A 21,476-nucleotide genomic window follows, 5' to 3' on the forward strand; every position below is an offset into this window, starting at 1 on the left:
AGCAAGCAATTTCAATGAAATACCCCGATCGTCACCGTGCCTTTTATCGGCATCGAAATTGTTCCTCGGACCACCAGCACCAAATTTCCGAAGCAATCAGAATTCCCAACACCTCTCTGATAAACTTTTCCTAATAGGCGAGCCATCGTGCCGCAAATAACCCACATATTTTCCTCCATGTTCCATCGTAGGCCCATAATTCTACAACTTCCATTGGAAACGCCCAGATTCCTCTGGCGTTCCTGTTTAATCGTCAAGAAATATCCAAGCGATGATAATAGAAAATTAAATAGACCTTCTACCTACATGTTACCTACACCTCTTCTAGTTTAACACTTTGACTGCCACGTTGGTCATTGGTGACCGGAACGCTTCAACTTCTTACAATTGTAAAAATTGTATGAAAATTGACAGTTAGGGCATTTTCAATATAACCGATAAATAGAAGACACTTTGAAATAAAAAGTGCCCCACAATTAAACATTTTTATTAGAACATCAATAAAAAGAATGAGAACAAATCTTGCACCTAACTGTGCACTGTGTTTGCATCCACATCTTTGAGGGGTAATCTACGAATATTATTATAAACACACCTTAGAAAATAATCGTAAATGCTGCTTTATAATCATATAATTGAAGTTAGAAGTGTGCACATACCTTACTATTATGTATAGAATGAGCAAATACTGTTTACTAATATCTTCTACACGTTTCAATAATATATTCTGCACGTTTTGCTTAGACGAAATAATAAATGCGAGTGGTTTGTTGAAATAAACGAAGCCTTGTTATAATATGTCGTTATCAACTGTTACCAAGGCGCCACGGTGGTCACTCGTGACCACCAATAAGATAAACGGTCCATTGGGGAAGAATGTTGTCTTACATCATCGATTTATTATTATTTTGCCATTATATGCTTCGAATAATAAAAATACTCCCGCGATGTCCTGAGCGAAACATGTGATTTCGGCGTGACAGCCAAAGTGTTAAGCTCTTGTAGCTTCTGCTACAGATAATGTGCCAACAATATGAAAAATTCGTTTGCACAGGGTCAGTACTAGACGCGTCCATAAATTAAGTTACTTCAAGAAATATTACTACTACGACGCTGCGCAAGCTTTATTGTGCGCAAGCATACCAATTTCCTTTATTCACTGACAAATGTCAATTCGAAACAAGCTGATCGTCTTTGGGAGTACTTGTTCGTTCTTAACGCATTCAAGGCAGTCTGCGAAATGCGCTCTGTTGTCCGTTTCTTGAATGGGAGAAATGTGGAACCGACTGACATTGATCGTCGATTTTGCGAGATGTATGAAAAACGTGCCATAAGCGATTCAATGGCAAGAAGATGGGTTAGAAACTTGAATGACGGCCGTGAGGATGCGCATGACGACCAACGAAGCGGCGGGAAAGAAGTTCGTAGCAACAGACGATTCGCAACTTCGTCGTTTTCCATTCGTTTCTCGCGAATTTTACGGTCGTGGCTCCACGAAATTGTGTCACATTGTCTGGGTTTTCGGAAGTTATACTCACACCGGGACACAAAAACCGGTGCTCCGTTATATGACAACTGCTTCGATAATGGTAAAAGGTACGTAGAAAAGCAGTCGAAGCTATGAAGAATACAATGAACGTCAAAGATTATGGAAACCTACAGAATTCTAGCTTTCGTCCGAAATTGAAACGATTCTGTATCTCTACCCTTTCGTCCTTGCGAGGATATCATTGCGAAACGAAGAAAGCGAACGAGGTACATCCTGAGCAAGCGATAGAAGAGATCAAAGTGCCATTATCAACGTATAACGACTGCGACCATGCCAGCCATAATCGAAACAACTCGTTCCATTCGACGAAACGGAACCTGAGACGGCGAAAGATCGAAATTCTTTAACGGACTGTTTATAGTCATTGGTTCCAGAGTGAGATGACCGTGTAGATTCCCTCAGGGAGCAATTTAACTTCCGTTTTTGAGAGTTTTCACTAAGAACGGGTCGCCATCGAAGTTGCCATCGACTGGAACGAAGTTGGCCGAACTACCCAATTCCATTTATCCGACGAGATAGACGATCCGGCTATGACTTGCCTGTTCGTCCCAAAACAACAGCTTTAACGATCGATGTACGATTACGAAAAGATCGATTATTCCGCACTCTGAACGTTTGGTCAATCAGATTTTTGATAAAAAGTTGAAAAATTAATGTTGAACAACAAAATTCTTTTCTAAGTTAATAAGAAATCGATCGTTTATATTGATCTATTTCTGTTTCTTGACGAAATTCAATACGATAATAAATTATGAATAATATTCAATGCTTTATTCGATGCAGAATTAACGTTAGAATCTATTCTTTCTCGCTTTATGTGTACGTATTAGGTCGTCCGAAAAGTTTCTTTCGTTTTATAAGGAAATAATGGATACACAACATATTTGTTTTATATTATTTTATCGAATTACGTATGATCCATTTTGTTCTATCAAGATAAAGACCAAAACGTTTGAAAGATTAGGTTTCATGTTTGTATGAAGATGCATCGTTGTAAAACACGTGTCTGTAAAAGAAAGACACTTTTCGGACAACCTAATATATCGAATACGATAAAAGTGTCTGACAAGTATTTTCGTTATCTCCTTAAGCCAGCAAAGTAAATTTAAATGACCGAGAAAACACCCATAGACAGAAATATGTTTTATTATCGATTATTCACCAAATAATGCATTAAATTACCAATCAAAGATAAGACGTATATATATGTATATATTAATTTTTTAGAATTTATTTTCATTAGACACTCTTTATTCCTCTCGGTGAGTACTGTATGTCCTGTCCTTACTTTTTAACAGTCTATTTATGTATGTCCACGAAGTAAAATTTCTTTCTACCTTTTCATCAGAGGATTCAGCCGGGCATTCAGTGAATTTCTTCGTCGCCTCATAAATGCGTTTAACGTAAACGTCCCGGCATAATCTCCCTGCTGTTTTATTTCGTCGAGCTCGCGATGGTCAAACGGTTGTCTGGTCTCAAATTTTAATTACTGGAAACTATCCTCGCGCTTCATCCCTTGCGTGTTACGTGGGCAAAAAGGGTCGTACGGACAAAGGGACTTTTGTATCGAGAACGTCAGCCACGGAGGAACGCATGTCAACAGCGAAATTTATTTAGCAGAAACAGGGAAACGCGGGGACGATATTATTTCGACAGGAAACACGGCCGAGGGGAATATCTGACGGCGTCAGGAAGAATCTACAGTGGCTACAGAAAGTACTTTTACATATCCACGTTCTCCGATGAAGTATTTTTTGTACGGTTCTACGTTTCATTTTCCTAGTATGGAATTTTTCTAGTCATATGAAGGTACCACCACTAATGGTACTCCTTATAATTTCTCAATTTCCTCTATTAATTAAAACATACGATGCTTTACGATGACGCCGCGTAAACAACATATTCCACACTGTTATACCGCTTAATCTCGGAAAAAATATACCAGCGATTTAAAAACCATGTTCTGATAGTCTTTAGAAATTTGAAGACGAAAAATCGCAGCAACTATTGGTCCAGAACGCAGATGAAACTTAAAAGAAGTTTGGAAATCAGCTCGATTCGGAAATTATCTCGTCGATTGATTTATTTTCATTCCTTTCGCGACGATATTCCGCTTGTATTCGTTGGAACGAATGTTGTGGAACGAATGTAAAATGTTGGAACGAATTCATCTCACATGGATTTCGTGCACTTTTTATTCGCCTACAAATTTCCCATAAATAAGTAAACGTCCTCGGTCAATGCATCAGTTTTCGCTACGTCTTGTTCCTCCTGACGCGTATAATTCCTTGCATTTTTCAACTAAAAAATTTCCATCCATTCTCGCCCCTCGCTCTTACAGCTTAACCGTCTGTTTCCTCACTTAATCTTTTATGTCTTCTTCGCATCCTCTTCCCAAACCTCCCACAGCAGCCCTCCTCTGCTCGCCCGACGCCAGCCAGACCTAACAGTCCCCTTCTTTCAGCCGGTTCATCCCTTGAATCCCCGTCTAACCCCAGGAACATCCCCCAAGTTCCGTCTTCGACCCAGCGCGCACAGAAGAGGGGAAACGCGCGTTACCGCCGAAAAACGAGGACGATGGGGTGCCACTGTGCACTGAAAATGGGGTGGCCGTGTTTCGCGTTCACGCAGTGCCAAGGGGGTGGCTCGTTAGCAAGCGGAGCCACCCTCTTGCGCGAGAACACGCAGCGCGTCTGTAAAATTGAATCTTTTGTTTCTCCGATGCCGTTCCCGCAGCAAGTTGCATTGTGTCTGGGCTGTTGCTAGCCAAGCCACCCCTTTTTATTATTATTAGCATGGCGCGCGTGTGATTGCGTCATACTTTATGCACCGCGGACCATCGTGCTTGGAAATCAACATGCAGCAGGGCTCGGGGAAAATCGAAGTCGCGGTTCTTGGGGGTATTTAAGGGTTTGGCTTGATTTTACGTATTGACAGGAGAGGATACGATAGAGGGTGGTTTTCAAAAGTTGATGACGAACATTAGGGGAAGATGGATTGGATTGAATTTTTAAATAATTCGAGCTTACTGCGAGTAGGTGCAAATCAAAATCGCGATTCTTGATGGATTTGAAGAAGTTTCGCACGGTTTTGTACTTTGTACAGCTACTGCTATTTTTCTGTTTAATGGAGGGTGTAAGAGAAGATAGACTGGAACTCGGTTTTCGGGTAATTTGAAATTGCTGCTAGAGAATACAAATCGAAATCGCGGTTCTTGCTGGTTCTAGGGGATTTAAAGGGTTTGCGATGGTTTTGTATTTTGATAGGAGAAGATATGGTAGAGAGTGGTTTTCAGAAATTAACGAGCAATGTTAGAGGAGATAGACGATAATAGCAGTTTCTTGGCACATAGAAAGGGATACCGAAGGATTGCGAAAGATCGTAAAATAGGAAATGACGAAAAATATATGACGAACGAAGAGGACTGAATATATCACGCGAAAAAAAGAATGCAGTAAGAGATAACGAAATACCGAACATCGAAAGTGTGAAAGACGTAGAGCAAAAAGGAAAACAGGGAAAGATAAATGCTGCGGAACAATGAACAAACTATGGAATAACGAGAAATAAAAAGACAAAGACGAAAGAAAGAAGAAGAAAAGCTCCAAAGAAGAGATCCTGCGGAGTGAAAAATGGATGGGAACAAGCAAAACACCGGAGAGAGAAAGAAAGAAAAGAGCAAACATTGGTGTAGGCTAGATACGTTGTAATGTAAAATATGAGTGGAGGGAGATGCGAGAAGAAATAGAAAAGTGCAACGAAATCTTGAACGTAAGGAAAGAACATAGGAAAGAATGTAAGAACGTAGGGAAAAAAGAAACACAAACGTAAAGAGATAAAGCGTGAACAGAGTTAGCCGCGAGAAGTAAAATGAAATTCTATAAAAACACGACTAATTAACGAAATACGGTTGACGCGAGAAAACCGGGAAAAGGAACGCTTTGCAATCGGATAAAACTGCGAAAAACTTCATGGACTGAAGACGAGTGAAGAAAAACCTGCCAGAAAAAAGAGAAGAAAATTGGAAAAACCTCGCGTAGAAAGATAAATAAACGGGAACTGGGTACAAAGACAAGCTAAGACAACCAGAAAGCTGTTGCACAAAGGGCGATCTCGGAAGAAAACGAAAGAAGAGAAAAAATGTGATCGTAACAAGCTAAAAGAAAAAACGTGCAAAATGAAAGACGGAAAAACGAAGAGTCATGAAAAAATAGAATGAGAAAAAGAGAAAAGAGCCGGAAGAAGGGAGAAAGGACGAAGAAAGGAGGGATCCCACCCTTGCGGACTCGGCACAATGGGACACGCACAATACGAGGTTGGATAAAGGGCGGTAGAGGGACGAAGGAAAGATAATGTAGCGTTGGTTAGGGAGGAGCGAAAACGAGAAAGAAGAGCGAAGAATAAAGAAAGAAAGGAGGAAAGGAAAAGGAGGGAGCGCGCACCCTTTGCGTTTACTGCAGTGCTCTTCAACCCCGTTGGATATTTTCGACGAGATTTGACCCTCGTCTTCGCTTCTCTCTCGCTAATAAATAATAAAACGCCGAGACAGAAATGTGTCGTAAACTGCACCCTTCGACAGAAGCCAAGAATTCATCGGCCACTTCAGAAACAGAGCGCCAGTTTTATTTCCTTTACGTGCCACCAGCTACGTTCTTAGGAAACTTTTTTACAGTTAGACTCTTAATCTGATACGTTTAAGCACACTTTTCGCGAGTTTTTTCTCCGCTTTTACACTCTTGCTTTTTCTTCTTCTTCTTCTTCTTCTTCTTGCTTGTCTTCCTTGTTCCTTGGTTTATCGTGATAAGGTGGTCTCAGGATGAATTTAATAATAAAAATACCTCGTATATCATGCTTGACACGAGAATGAATAATACCAGAGTTCACGAACATAGACTTTAAAAAAGTGGCATTATCTAGTGTTACTTTGGATCAGAGTTGATTTTATTGGCTCCGGAATATCCATTTTCATCGATGCTTGTATCGGCGATAAATCACGCGAGACACTAAAAGGAAGGATATTGCACAAAGTTTAGAAATCCTGTGGATTGCTAAGTCGCGTGAAAAATACCGCTGAATCTATTCTTTACCGTTCCAGAAGACAAACGTTTCTAAAAACAAACGTTTTTGTCCGCTTCGTCTCAATTTCCAATTGAAACGACGAATCATCCACACCAATGACACTCCTCTCGTATTTTATCCAAACAGCGCGAAGATATTGTTTAGCTTTAAAGAAACTTAACTGGATCGAAAATAACCGAAAGAACGCAGCATGGTTAATTGTTAAATAAATTGACGCATTTTTAAAATAAACGATGCACCGTTTACGGGTGCAAAGTGCAGTAGCGGTATTTTGGAAGGAACTGAGGGAAATAGCAATGCAGAAAAGAGAAAAGAAAAAAGAAATAGACGAAACGAGCAAAGTTCGTGCCACGAAAACGAAAGAGTTTCTTATACATCGGTGGTAAAGGAAGTTCTCGCGGTTCGAAACCGCGTATGAATTATTCGAAGCGAGCTTTAGACTTTATCGTTCGAGTCTATCGAATCGCAGTGGCGACGCACGGAACTGCATCGACGAGAGGTCTCACGCCAGAAGCTTGCGACCGGTTCGTTGGTAGATTTCGGGATCGAGGCACGAAAATGCGCGATAAATCTCGTGGCTGACTGGCGGAACATACACGAGGAACAATCATTTCCGGGGAATTTCTGGTCCGCGGAACAAGAACCGCGAGTTACACCCAATCGATTTCTGTCACGCCAGAAGTCGTGCTCTTTACTTGTTATTGACGCGGATAAACCCTCGTCCCGATCGTTCCAATTATCTGTCTTTCAGCTGTTTGAATTCGAATCATTTTAACACGCTGACTGGCACCGTGGTCATCGGTGACCCACGTTAAATCGGTTAGAATGATTCAAATAAGACAGAGTTCGCGAACGAACAAGTTTCCAAGAACGTGAATGATACTGATAATATTTTCAGGAGAAAGTGTACGAATACAAAATAATAGTTTCAATAATAAGAGTTTTGTTAGTAATACGAATTTATTGATAATATTAACAAAGACTATCTCGTTATATTTTTTTTAGTTTGATACTTTTGTTTCTCGCTAACGATAGGAAAGTTTATTCATTCTACTGATCGATTATGATACACACGAGCTTCGACACAGGTGGTCCTTGCGCACGAACAATTTCCAATTAATTTGAATCTGTTTCTGATTAATTTATGCGCGTGTAAATAAATGTGTTGCATGCTATAATTAAAATTTTGTGCTGTCTTTTATACCTTATTTGAATCCACCTGAATTCACATTATTCAACTAATCTGGACAATGTCATCGAGTCATACACAGCTTTGCATAAATCTGTATGATTTCGAGATGAAACTAATATTTCTGTTATTTTCGGGCTTGATTTAAATACTCACCGAAATTAAACGGCGAGAATCGAACGAACGCTGGCGATAAATCTGAAAAGAGAAAAAGAAGAAGAGTTTATCATCGGTGTTTATCGGATGAATGCCATTTAACATCGGATAAAGCGATCAAAACGTGATATAACCATGCGAATTTTGGAAATACGAAAGTGGAATTGTTAGCATTATCGCGATGAATGGTCCGAGTAAAGAGAGAACGATGAAACGTTCGATCATTCGATTTAAAAGACCCAACTGAAAGTATTTCCAACTAATAGAATTTCAATGCTCTGTCCTGCAACAAACGCACAGTTAACGACAAAACAAATCGGATCAAAGCGGATGGACTGTGCCAGCGGAACGTTCGAGGCAGTGTCCACTTAAATCCGAACAGACAAGTTCACTTTTGTTTCATTCTCGCGGGAATCGGGCGCAACCTAGTATATAGATGCTAACGTTTTGTTCTCTGCTCGTTGGTAACTTCGGAATTTCGTTGATTCTAATTGTTCAAGTTGAACGATGTTATGCTTTCTGTTCAGCTTCAACAATGTTGTTTGTCGCGTAATACTACGTTCTAAGTTTAATTTGAAAGCATGCAGAGAAATTTCGAGACATTTAATACAAATATGCAACAGGATGTCCCAGCTTCTTCTCGCAAATCCTTACCAGCATATTCTGTAAGTAAAATTAAGAAAAAAAAAAATGTTACATAAGCAAATGCGACATTAAAGAATTATGAACTGGTGTCTCGTTGACACTGCATTAGAACACATTGCCAATATCTGTTTGATATGTTTACACAAACCCTAATGTTTACTTTATGAGTTCGCTGATCTGGTCAATCAGTCTGGCAATAGTTAGATTATCATTACCCTGCACGATGAATAGGTCAGTAATTCCTTGGCCTCCAAGATCATCAGATATCACGTCAATGGATTTTTACTCGCGGGGAACCGCGGAAGTATTAATTTATCAAATATAAATTAATACGCGTCAGGTGTTAATGTAAAAGATTTGTGACGTATTTGCCAGAATTATGGAAAAGCTCTCTATTCTCCGTAGATACCAATCCTACGTATTTAATATTTTGAAATGGAATCATATCGTGATTCGACAATTTATTGCTATATGGTGTCGAGCAAGAAACCAGTCATTTCGTATTTTTGTTATAACTTTTCAATGAAACATTTCAGAGCCCACGTTTATGTAATATCTTTCTCTTATCTTTGTATAGAATATGCTGGCAAAGTTTTGCGGGAAAAGCTGGGACACCCTGTCCATCCCGCAGAGATCAGGGAAATACCTACATAAACAGTTCAATTATTTATTAGGTTAATAGACCTTAATATTTTTAGGGCCATATTTAACATTTATTATATAATTAAAATAGCAACTCGTGCTATACGCTAATTCTTTACCAAGATACATACGTGTGACAAATATCTTGTAATCTGTGTATACATTTCCAGACTTGAGGTTTCAAATTTTACCAATATAATCATAACAGCCGTGTCTTGTTATATTTCTCCATTACGGTGACTCATTACGCTAGGAAATTTCAAAATGTTTTATATGACACGCACGATGCACGTATACATAAAAGCTTCCTATGGCAAGTGTTCAAATACTTTCGTGAGCCGATGTAGACAAGCCACCGATGCAACGAGACTATACAATTTACCAGAAAATCTTCAAAAAAAGTTAACAAGCTAATATCACATGACCCTTTTGAAATATCGCCCAGTTGGAAGGTAGCAGATGAGCGACACATGTCGGCAAAGTCAAAGAAGAGGCATTACTTGAAAATTACCTCTGTTGAAGGAGCGGAGCGCGTATCAAGGACGATCCTTCTCGCGAAGGGTGGCCCGAAGGGCTTCTCTATTCCCCATTGGAAACTTATAAAACGCTGAACCGGCACATTTCACACGGCCAATTTATTATCCCGTTCTTCCCCATTTCTTCGGCCATCCCGCGTTAGCTTCAACCCACCTCCAACCCCCATCTTCCTTCTCTTTTATCAATTGTTCTCCGAGGTTTTTCATCTTCTCCTCGACCGATCTTCGTTTGATGAGTTCCCAGTCGGATCGAATCGATATGCAAAGCCGGGTGGTCTCCGATATTCATTTCGTCCATGCGCCGTGCAATTCAGAAATTTGCATCGATTGATTATCGTACGGCACTGTTATTATGCACCTGGAGCATTGTGACCATTCCAAGCAACGCACGCTATCTCCCAAAACCTATTTCTAAAATTCTGTATTTTTTACCTTCTTGTCCATGTTACGTGGAACACTGTTCTCGTTATCGTTGTTCCTCGCTCCCTCTTACGATTTCTGTTGTAGGAATTTCTTTACTATACTGTTTCACTTATTTGACAAAGGGTGAGGAGGTAGATGCGTGGAATAGTTTGGATACCAAACAAAAGTTTATGATCAAGCGTACTAAAATTCTATTGTTAAACCGAGAGTGTTTACACAAATTCGTATTTATTTATCAAAATGATAGAGAAGATTGAGCTCTAAATAGAGATTAAATACGGTAAAAGTGTACATTTGAATTTCCCACAGTTGGAAAATTATTTTGCAGTGCACCGTAGAAACGAAATCCAAACATATTTGCTTTGACACACGGAAGAGAAAACATTAATCGATAAATTGTATCGCTAAATATTACCAAACAGACACGTGCAACATTCATCTATCAACTCTGGACAGCTCAAATAATTTAGTGCTCTAAGCTAAATCATTAACAGCAATAAATAATAGCAATAAATAAATAATATATATTGCCATGCTAAAAAGAATTAAACGATATTTATTCTCATCTCTGATATTTCACGCTTCTACAAAACGCTTAAATAACATTTAGTATTTTTTCCACTCATTAATATCACAAATTACCTTAGAAATTTCACCTACGCTTATGAATATTACTGGACCAGGCATCTATTCTTCTTTTGTTCTTTCATTTTTCTTATCACTACGAAACATTTAAACAACATCTATCCAGTGTATAGTTAGGCATTTTCTTTCCTTGGTAAAACGAGACAGATCGGTCGTTGTCTTGTTCATAATTCACGATTAAAAATGGTATCCGGCAAGAAGTACGATCGACCACTCGGTTCTAAAACATTTCTCGAATCGGTACACGAAGGGGCGACCAAACATAGAGGGAAAATAGCACCGGCCATAGATTTTTACGGGCCGTTTTCCAGCAAGCAAATCGCGACAATTTTGCCGGCCGTCGATGCGGAAAATGAGTTTCTACGCTGCCGGAAGTTCCACTGGATATTCGCGATTCGACCTGGAAAAGTCGGCAAACATACGATCCTCCCTGTTCGACAAAGAATGCCGCTGTACGTATTATCGTCGGGCTAGTGACACTGTCTACGAACGAGGGAAAAAAAAGCGAATGAAGGAAAAAGAGGAGAAAGAAAAGAATAGTCGTCGTGGAAGGAAGAATGGCGAGCGTTAAAACTTTCGAAATAACAAAGTTTCAGGAATCTTCTCGTGAAATGTCAAAGCGTCGAGGGAGGGAAACATCGATTATGGGGTGTGTTGAAAAATCGACGAAGAATGTGCAAGAAAGTATGCGGACACTTGGCTATTTTTAAAGAAAAACTTGTAATTCGACTTCGTTTAGTTTTCAATTAATTAAGGAGTTAGTTTAATTAAGGAATTAGACAGATAAATGAAATCACGGTGATTTTTATATTTTAAAACAGACTCATGTGTTAATGTTGCTGAAGAAATTAAATATATAGTCTTTATTCGAGTAGAAGTATTCTTAGATTTATATTTCCAGTGAGATACGTGTAAAGGTTTTAATGCTTAACGCTATTGATTGATTCGTCGCATGAAACGTGTTCGAGTTGTAATATTCAAAAAATTCGATATTAAACCCGTTTGCCGACAGTTCGAGGAATATTTACCAAGTTTTAATATTAAAGGCTGTCCGCGTTCGACGGTTGACCGACAAATTCATGTCGAAACATTAAATTACAAGTTGGGAATACGCGGCTATCGAATTCTTGGCCATGACGTGAAATTCGATTCTACATTATTAAATAATTCTCCTTCGTTTTACAAATATCAGTTTACACGGTGTAACAGGCTACGAAACGAGACGATCGGTTCGCGCTATTGAATTTAGATTCAAAATTCGACATTTTTCATTGAAAAACGCTCGCTCGTGTCATTCTGTTTTGGAAGTATCGCCAGCAATCGAATTACAGCCCCGAAAAATTCGCACGGTGAAATGGGACAAGATCGAGCTGGAAAATCGACCGATCGTACACAGTGTAAAAACAAATGAATCCTCTTGTCGCGAATGATCCGATTATCGAGAGGGGAGTGAATGGAAAAAATCATTGGCGTTCGACTTTATCAAAGCTCGAGATTTCGTCGATAATTGTATTATATACAATTACTGCAGAGCTTTGATTCGTTCGATGGGAAATTCGTGCAACTCGACTGAGAATAAATGAACCGCTTCATTCGCAGAATTCCCTCTTCTCCTATCATTCTCTCTCTATTTTTCTTTCGTTCCCTGTGTCATGAAACTCGATTCCGTATAAACGAATCGGTGTTCTTAATTAACGAACTTGGTGAAAACTGAGTGTTCGCCACTCGATGGAATTTTTTTCGTACTAAGTATCGTCGACGAATTTTTGTTTCTTTTGCAAACTTGCGCGATTGTGATCAAGTTGAGGAAATTCGAAGATGGTTCGGCTTACAAAAGTTTCGTGGAAAATAAAATGCAACCGTAGAACGCTATTCAGTTAACAAGTCTTTGCTCTTCGTTTTTCCAACTCTTACAACGGCGAACGAGCTCGTGAAATTTCACTTACGAACGTTTCGCGGCGAACGAAATGCAACCATGGTACAACCATCGCGTTATTAAATTGCTTCGTTGTGGTACTTTGTACACGACCTCATTGTTCTATCGCCTTTATTACACGTAGTAACGATATCGCGTTACGAATCAAACGACACCCGATAAATTTACACGATACACTTTTACAGTCAAAGTTACAGCAACGTTCTCGTAACCTCGTTATTCCGTTTAGTTATTATCGAGATAAATGACGCGGACCACGTTGGTAAAAGCGCCGAGTATTTTACTGTCAACAGGTATAATTTTGTCGGTTAATGTTTACCAAACATCCTACTGGTTCGGTAGAAAAGAGAACCACTTTGTTCCATTTACGGTTTTATACGATTTTGTTCTGCGTTAGCGGATATTTATTTTCTCGTAAAAAACTGAATTGCGAGATTTTTCCTGTACAAGAGAATCGTACTGTAATATTCGAAACACACAGTATATTTTATGGCAAAGCAATGGTTAAATCGGTTATTCCATTACTCGAGTAGTTGGCTGTGATAGACAGGATAATTCTATTTTTAGTTCATTTTCAACGGTGAATGTGGAAAATATGCGACAGTAGTGGTTTTGGTAAGCAACAATTAATTAAAAGGTAGTTGATAATTTCTAAATTCGTGTGTAATATGAGATTGGTGTTTTAAGAGTTTTTTTTTAACAGGAATAAAACATGTAGAATATACTTTTGTTAATTGGTAATATAGGTAATATGTAAATTATTATTTGAAAACGAAAAGAGAATTATTCGTTTAGATGAAAATCTGGTATGATTCATGCGACATGTATCGAACAAACTGCCTTGCTTTTTATGATTTTTATGATTTATTCTTACTTCATAAATCGACCATTCATAGAATAGACTAATTTAACGTTGCACAGTGTTAAATTCGTCTCGATATACGTTCTAATGTTAAAAGTAAAAATAATACATTTTCGTGCAAAATATTAATATTACAATATTTTTCTACATTACACAATTTTATCGACACTTTCCACGTTGTATACTTGCAAGCTCGCACCTGGCATTAAATATTTGTCTTTTTCCTGTTTGTCCACTCTCACTGTCTTATTCTATACATTATATCTCATACACGTATGATTCTCTCTCGTCCGGTTTTTACTATGATTTCTGTCGTCAATAAATAAATAAATTCTTCGCAGTTCATTTATAAACGAATATGTGAAATTCTACAACTATGAAGAAAACGTAGAAATATGTCAAATATCAATAGAAAAATACAAAGCGTCCAACGTTTACAAGATAAGACATACTTTTATTCCAGTTATCAGTGTTACTAACATACTTCTATTCAAGATATTAATATTTTTAAAAATATGAATCAACACTAACGTTCTCTGTCTACTTGTAAGATATGCCAACATTTCCACTTAGAACAGCTACTCTACATAAATCTACATATGGACGTATAACATCGTCCAGTTTTCACGACGGAACATCGCGTTTTCCACCAGATTCTAACATACCATGAGAGGGAATCACGTTGTACTACGGTTTCCACTTAACCAACGAGTTACCAACAGCATCTGAATCTCCGGCGATTCCTCTGGTCTAATTTCGTTACAACCAAAGTTCCACGACCCGCGAAACAACTCGGCTAATTATATTTCGCCGCTATCACTGACCTCGATAAAACCGGAGCAAAGATCGCAGTTGCCATTAACAACGATCATTTGGCAACGAAAGCTCCTGAGAAGATGAATTTCAACTGTAAACTCACCGTCGCGACCTTCGCTATCGCGATGATAACGAAATACAAGAAGAATTTGTCGGAACATTCTCGATCAAAGCCGATTACTGGAACGTGGATTAACGAAACGGGAGAAATTATCACGCTTTTGTTGAAAAATTTTGCTTCTTCTTTAAAGTTAGATAATATTCATGAAGCAAGCAAACATAAAATCGTTGATGCTACCATACAGTTTTTGAAGGCATCTATCCGCTAACACTAGATATAATAAAAATAATATAATAGAGTTATTACACGGTTCTAAATTCTAATAGTTCATGAGAATTGTACAAAATTCCTAATAGGTCTAATATTTTACAAAGTTCAAAGTTCTTAAAGTCCAGACATCGAGAGTCCTCAGAATATAATTCGCGAGAGTTCCGAGCATCACAAAATCACGTATCACGTGGATTTAACGTATTTAGTATTTTCAACGTTTTACTGTGTTGGCTTCGCCAAAGGCGCTCGAACGTCAACGACGACGCCGGGGCCGGAAACGGTGGAGATTAAATTACGCGCGATTCAATTTACACCCGATAATTTCAACACTGTGCTTCGACTCGTGTCGCGAAAAAGAATTTGTCAAGAACCAGGCGAATTCCGCTTGAAAATTCCACTTGGAAGGGTTCTAGTGGTGTATCAACGCTTTGGAGACTACTAGAATGTTTTCAAGAAAGATAAAGAGAGGAAAGATAGGAGGAAGGCGATGTAAAATGCGATTGAGGGTCAAGATTTATTGGCTGAGGACTTTAAATAGCTGAAATATTTAAGAATTACCGATAACTACTAGCTAACTACTATGAACTACTGATAAATTTTGGAATGTTGAAACCAGACCATGGAATAGCAAATTCGTCATTTCGATCTATACTTATCCGCGTCTACATTATTCTAGCAACAAATTTCAATAATAAAAACAGCAATAATATTTCTTTTCGTTAGGAATAATTAACTTCGAGAACGTAAAAAGAATAATTAAATTCCGAAACATTTTTAACGATTTTAAAGATATATCGCCCGTGAAACTACTCTTAAATGCATCCATAAAATAAACGTAAAAGATCTATAAACTAGCAGGTCTTTATTTTTCATATTACTGCGCTACAAAATTTCGTTTATGGATCATTATGAGTCTCCGTGCAACGACGGAAGTACTTCCTAAAAATATTTTACTCCTGAGAATGTTGTAAACTTCTTGTCTAATTTCGCTGAATCTTCTTCTCTGAATCTTGAAGGCTTCTAAACCGCCCTTGAAATTACATAAATTCATCGGAAATCAGTCGAGAAAGAATCTATAAACCGGGTAAGCCATTATTTTTTTATATCATTGGGCTACTAAATTTCGTTTATAGATCGGTGCGCGTCACCGTACACCGATACGATCGATTCGATGTAATTGATCGATTACGATCTACGACGTCGTAAGTAAAAGCGATGCAACGATGAAGTTGACACGTTGCACGAACGATGGAATTAGGTTGCATTGGAAGGGGTATATCGAGATGGAGAAATATGGAATGTAGGACGCAGTAAGGAGTACGCATCGACGATATCGCGCTGACAAATTGCGATCGCTTCTGGCGGCGTGATGAATCCGCGGAGCAGGGATGGAGGAACAGTTACTGAAATATGGAACGATAAAAGCGGTTGGGACTGGCTGGTGATTTAACGCAGAAGGGAATACAGCGGAGTTAAAAGCAAAGGAATATAAGGATGATGGAAACAGGGTAAATAAGAAGGGAGTTAAAATGGCCGGGCAAGGAGAAACAGTAAAAGCAGTATTTTTCAAAGAGTTTGAAATTATGATCTCGTTTTATGAGAACTAAGTAATCTACCGTGTTTACGACTTATTTGAATAGAAGAGCATTTTTTAATTGGATAAACGAGACACGTGAAAAATTAATTTTCTAGGGTATAATAATTTTACGTGGGAAACAATACAAATACGTATTATGCGATATCGAACATACGAGGCCCTCGATAATTAACGCCATGTAATCTATTTTTTGATAATTGTTGAACTTTTGAAAAAAAAAAAATAATATGAGTTATTGAAATAAGTTCGCTTATCATAAAGAGTAGTATAATAATAGATAATAATGAATTTCATTATACTAATTGTATAATCATCTGAGATTCGCGATTTCAAATATCGTGTAACAAAGTTTGAACGAAAAATTCTAGAACAGCGTGTACGTCTCTCGTCCCTCTTTTTAATTTCGTAACCATCATGATGATTATTTCATAATGGAAAGCTTAATTTAATCAAGGAATGTATTAATTCATTACTCGGTGAAAATGAACTTTTTCCATCCTCCTAACGCCCTTTCCAATTATTGTTACTATAATTAACTGTTACATTGTAATTATTCGTTTACAATATTGTACATATATGTCTTTTTATCTCGTTTCTCACATTTATTACTTTGACACGTTCGTAGTCTTCGGTATCTGTTATACTTTGTTACAAGTTGTAGCTGATTGTCGCTAGCGTGAAATTACATGAATTTAGACGATGGCAGAAAAATGTGAGGAAATAATATGAAACTGTAAATGAATTTAGAGATCGGAGAATCCTTTAAATATTTGAAATCTACAGAATCTTAAAGAATCCCGCTGAAATCAGATCAACCGCAAAGCAAAGCAAAATAAAAAAAAGTGAGACAAAACAGAATAAAATAAAGTAAAATAAAATGAAAATATAAAAAGTAATAGACTGAAGTAAAACGAGAAAGAAGAAAGTCAAAATGGGTACACAAACCAGACCTGATCGTAAAACGGAGAAAAGAAGGATCAAAAGACCCGAAGATGGTGCAGCTATCCAGAGAGCGGGAGAGACAGAAATGCTAAATGATCCTCTGAAGAACGAGGGAGATAGGACGAGTGAAAAAGTCACGTAGATCGCTTTGGTCCGACGATGATGACGGAGTCCACGCTGCTGTTGCTGCTCGCAGCAGCCGTCGAGACATCGAATTATCGCAAAGTTTCCTAAGAGTCCGGAATACCAATGAATCCGCGTTGGACAACACCAGAATATCGGCTGCCGAATGTTCTGCCATCGAAATACTGCGCCCCGAAATATTCAATCCCATCCTCCTCCTTCCAGTACTCCGCTCTTAATCGACTTTTTTCGACGCAACTTTCTTCTATATTCACTTTTTATTCTTCCTTTCTCAAGGAACCTATAACCCTAAACTATGCAACATGTCTCAGTCAGATGAGATTATCTAAATATCTACCTTATTTACGATTATATAAAAAAGGACAAAGTTGAACTATTTCAAGGGACACACGCAACCGTAGAAAGAATTTTAGAAGAATTTAAAGAAACTTTTACCATCTTCCATTGCACAACGCTTGATTACTAAGTTTGTAACCATTGGAGACACAAAAGCCACAGAAATTTTACACAGATTACGAAATGTGGTTTCCATCATCCGGCAGAAATTAAAGTTTCGCGAAATCACGATCACTTAAAGAGGACAACGTTTCAACAGCAACGAGGAAGCAGAGCAAATAGCGTGCAATTGACTTCTGACCCAACCCTGTACTTTCTATGAAACTGGGATAAAAAAATTACGCAATCCGCTGACGAAAGTATATAGAGAAAAATGGAAAATAACAAAGAAGAATAACACAATCGTTCCTTTTTTTTTTTTTTTTTTGGGAACATGTTATTGAAATGTAAAGTTTAATGAACCAAGTCCGGTTTACGTTCGATTAACTCTCGTAATAAATTAAACAATCATTTGTTGGCACTCGCAGTCTTTGAAGCTGTACAAAATCCTATTCAAAAAATTGAACCAAATGGGAAATTGCAAGAAGCCCGCCGAAAATCTAAATCTGAATTGTAAAATTAACTGTAACATACGTGGAACCGAATAACGACAAGTAATAGCACAAGCATAATGTTAATGGACTTCCCTTCACGCAACTTTGCTTTTTCTTCTTCTCGCGTCTCTAGAAATTGCCAACTTATGGATGTACCGTCACAAAGAAATAACATAACGGGTATTATCCGGGCACTTTGCCGGATCCAAACGACTCGATGAATCAGCCCGGTCCGCTCGAAATTTGCCGGGAATAAGCGGAACGACGGCGACGATCTGCATTTCATGAAAAAGTCTTTTGTTGGAAAGATTCTAGGGAGGCAGGTTCTGCGGCAAGTTTAGATTTATTCGGGCAACTTTGTTGGTACGCTATTCTGGTTACTTGGCCCGCGCTTCTCTTAAGGCGTTTCCGGGCCGGGGCTTCCTATTTCTAGTTTGGAGAATTTCTTTGTACGATGTTTCCGTTTCCTGCTTCCTCCCCGACCCAGGGATAAACGCTTCTTTCGGTCTTCTCTGGAGGTTCAGGTATTTGTCCGATCGGTAAGTTTGGTCAGAGGATCGACCTGACTTTATGGAAGAAAGAGAGAGAGAGAGAAATTATAATTTCTAATTTGGTCCTTCGTTCGTCGAATTTCTCGCAAAATGTCCATTTTCTGTATTCTCGTTAATTGAAGAGAAAAAGGGTTTGAATCTGAATTTCTAATTCTACTCTTAATTTTGCGTGTGCTGAGTCGATTGCGATAGTTCGTTTCCTGCTTCAATTAATTAGTACATATTTGTAATTAGACAAATAACTGCGCATATGAACGATGTATGGAGGTTTGTACGTATTATCGATATCGTATTATTAATAATACAGAGTGTTGTTTATTTAAAGATCGAATCTCTTGCAAACGATAAAGATACAAATTATCGACATGTCATTATCACGAGTCGCACTTGACAGATTGAGAATATCGTTACAGTAATATTCGATATTCGTAGCATACAGTTTAATAACTTGAAATGTAAACGCTTTTTTATTGAAAAAATAACTTGATTGATGAGAAATACTATAACGCAACGATATTGTATATTTGCAGTACAAATTTTGCGGATTAATCTTGAGTTACGTTTCCTCGTGCAGTGTATGTGTACCGAGCGATGAAAAAGATTGAAAATCATTGCTACGTTATAAGACAAAGCGCAAGAATCTGATTTCAAGCTTTTAACATTACGTAATTGTGACAATACACAAAAATACAAAGAATGCAAGATACGATAGAGACACTGGAAGAAGAATCCGGAACCGAAAGAGATAAATTCCACGAAGATAAAGGATGAAAATACATATAGAAAGGGAGCCATGTGAAGAAGGCGAAGCGGAAGTTGCAGCAAGAGAGTGACGCGTAGGATGGACGATTGAATTAATTTATCGTGTGGAAACGTCATCCGGAGGCTTCTTCCTCGAACTGAATTGCTGCGACGCAGTTTCTAACTGTTTCATTGCTCCACATATCAAGTGTTACTTTACGTACAATCCACCTACGAATCGAATCACGCTCGGAGAAAATGCCGCGACGCGATTCCATTTAGTTTCTAGACACGTGCCTTCTTCCTTCAATCGCCTACACAACTCCCAAAAATCTTTGAACTCAAATCTATACAATATTAATAATAAATACAATACAATATGCAATATATTATAAATCTATATAACAGACCAAAAAATATACAACAGAGTAAAAACATAACAAAATTTATACAATTATTTGCACAGGAGATGATTGAAGCATGGCGAATTATTGGGAAAAAATATGATAGAAAATATCGTTCGATCAGATAATATTTATTGTACAAAATTGAAGAAATAACGTGTAACGTGGTGGTCCATATTATTTCGTAAATATTTCTATCATTCTTATGTTCTTTAATAAATCATATATTTGGGAAAAATTGGTATTTTGTTACATAAATTATGTTAGAAATTAGATGTAATCATATAACAACGTCTACGTCACACTCTGCTTTCTTCGAATCGTATAATTTTCATACCCAAGAGAATGCGCCTCGTTACCAGCATTTGCATATTCTATCAACCTAATCCATCTATTGCTCATTCCGACAGAATATTAGTACCTAATAACACTGGGAAATACTGGAAATTTCAGGACAAGAGTAAGAGCAAATGCGACACACTTTAAAGAAACGTTGGGGTGGTCGAAGGAATTCAAGGAAAATTCGGTTGATTTATGTATTGTGCGAGGATATGTACGTGCAAGGATTAAACGTCAGTGCTTGAAGCAGTAGTTACGAAGGAAATCTTCAGAGGCAAGGACATAACGAGTAGCTAACCATCAGAGTACACGGAACTTAGCGAAATGAACGAGCAAGGGAAATTTTATTTGTACATGATTGCTTGATTCGTTCATTCAACTGATATTTTCTAAGCGGATCAGAAATAAATTCAACTGCATAAGCTATTTACACAAAACTCAAAATCCGTGACAAGATACAAATTTTAGGATACCAAATGTGATTTAATATTTCATTCCTGTAACTCAAACGTCAAATAGTTGATTTTAATCTGTTACTAGTTACCTTTTACTACGATAATAAACAGCAATTAATTTGTATTGTCTTTCAGAAGAGACACATAGATTACAAGTTAACAAAAACCCAATTCAATTCAATGAAATTTGAATATAACCGGAGATCAAAAGTAATATTTTGTTTTAGATATTTAATTGCGAACAGATTATTGAATAAAAATTTACTTCTATTTATGTAGAACTCAGTCATTAGTAAATCCAGAAGAAATTTCTCAAAAAATAAAATAATTACAAAATATTAACTTTTAATTGTTATGATCCCGATTATAATTTCTTTTGGTTATCAGTAACCATTATCGATGACGGAAATTCAATTTTAGTTATAATATATATGGCCCGAATCTTTTTTGCTTGCCAGTAGCCACTATCGATAACCCGAATTTTATTTTGGTTACCGATAACCATTATCAAGGGCAAAAATTCTTTATGGTTACATTCGGCTATTATTAACTATTGTTATCATTA

The 21,476-nt window shown here is 37.7% G+C and overlaps 1 protein-coding gene across 2 annotated transcripts in view; it reads right to left on the bottom strand.

Moving 5' to 3' along the window:
• LOC117232120 (prolyl 4-hydroxylase subunit alpha-1) overlaps positions 1-21,476 on the bottom strand; it is a 222,372-nt gene that overhangs the window by 119,570 nt on the left and 81,326 nt on the right. For both annotated transcript variants that reach the window (XM_033491286.1, XM_033491285.1), the window contains one exon: positions 7,974-8,015. The gene's annotated coding sequence lies outside the window, so the exon portion shown is untranslated. The remainder of the gene's footprint in view (positions 1-7,973; positions 8,016-21,476) is intronic.

The sequence above is a fragment of the Bombus vosnesenskii genome, unplaced genomic scaffold (genome assembly GCF_011952255.1).
Source record: "Bombus vosnesenskii isolate JDL3184/JDL3185 unplaced genomic scaffold, Bvos_JDL3184-5_v1.1 scf7180000013285, whole genome shotgun sequence".
NCBI classification, from domain to species: domain Eukaryota; kingdom Metazoa; phylum Arthropoda; class Insecta; order Hymenoptera; family Apidae; genus Bombus; species Bombus vosnesenskii.